Raw genomic sequence first — 1785 nt, forward strand, 5'->3', positions numbered from 1 at the left:
TATATCACTAAAATAATAATCTTCACTAATTAAGTTAGGACACTTGTAAATTGTAAGCTATTTCAGTGCGTGCCAAGAAAATGATAACCTGTTTCTAAAAGGTCTGACGTTTGTCCTCCACTAACAGAGAAGGCAAAATACAGAATTTACAATAATAATTTTCTGGAGTTAGAATCTGTACAGTTTTAAAATAATTATATTTTCTATATTTATATCTTTCATTCCACGTACTTGTCATTAACATCTCTCTAAAGGCAAAGGAAAAGGAGAACAAATCAGCTTATTTTGATACCAGTAATTATAATTTGTGGAGTCCAAACATGTAGACTATTGACAAGTACAATATTTGTCTAGATATTTTACTCTTTTGGATTTCTCATACCTTCAATTTCCTTTAATTAGTACAGAAGAGAGTAACAATGATTTGAATTTCTGTATTTATTTGTATTTATGAGATTATCTTTTCTCTTCTGTTTGTAACTCCTTGTTTTATACAAAAGTCTGAGGAAGACAAAGCCCTTCTCAAAATAAGTCTAACATTTCTAGTTGTGTTCTGAGTCATATTTATTCCTGTTTCCTCTTGTATCTTGTTTCACTAACCATCTGGAGACCAGCTCACTGTCACTACTAAAATATTTTCTACCTCTCTAACCGCAACTTAAATTGTTTGCTGGTTTTCCTTCTTGTACAGATCTTGTGAAAGGTCTTATACCTCTATACTCTCTAGGAACCAATACTGACTTTGTTCAGTCTGTCATTTTCATGCAAACACACACACACACACACACACACACACACACACACACACACACACTTAGATAACAAACCACCTCTATGTAACTTGGTGCAAGGTGGAACAAACACTGCTGCAAGAACACCGCATGTGGAAGAGGTGAATTTGCTCAGCTAACTTGTTAACTTCTGTAGAGTTCTATTTTTCTGATCTTTTACATTTTCCTTTGGAAAAGTTGCCAGAACTCCTTGTCTCTCCTTCCCTTTCCAGTTGTTCTCTATGGACCCTCTTCAGATAGGTCTTTGGTGCCACCATTCCACTGACCCTGCCCTTACCTAGATCACAAACAGTTCCTATTGAGCCCTCACTTTAACTAACTTGTCATTTGATACCAGTTATCCATGAAACACATCACCTAGTAGCTCAGGCACCAGGCTTGCCTGTGTGTTCTACTCCTACAGCTACTCCAACATTCCAGGCAGGCCCTTGGTTAATGCTCTCTTTCCAGTATAATTTATCTGTCTGTCTGTCTGTCTGTCTGTCTGTCTGTCTGTCTGTCTGTCTGTCTGTCTGTCTATCATCTATCAATCATCTCTATCTATCTATCTATCTATCTATCTATCTATCTATCTATCTATCTATCTATCATCTATCTATGTATCTATCATCTATCTATCATCTATCTATCTATCATCTATCTATCTATCTATCTATCTATCTATCTATCTATCTATCTATCTATCATCTATCTATCTCCCTATATGGTTTGCTCCCACATCATATCTAGTCAAGCCTTTCCTAACCTTTCCACTTAAAATGACCCTCCCAGGCTTTGGAGATAGCTTGGTGGTCTAAGGGCCTGTCGGGAAAGCTCAGGGACCTGAGTTTGATCCCTGGTACTGCTTGCTGTGCCACCTTGCTAGCCACAGAAACTGGGCATGGTGGCACATGCCTGTAGTCCTAGCACTGGGGAGGCTGAAAGAGGAGGACCACTACAAGTCTGAGCTGTGTAGCAAGAGCCTGTACCAGATAAATAAATAAATAAAGTCACC

The sequence above is a fragment of the Octodon degus genome, unplaced genomic scaffold (assembly GCF_000260255.1).
Source record: "Octodon degus isolate 3935 unplaced genomic scaffold, OctDeg1.0 scaffold00106, whole genome shotgun sequence".
NCBI classification, from domain to species: Eukaryota; Metazoa; Chordata; class Mammalia; order Rodentia; family Octodontidae; genus Octodon; species Octodon degus.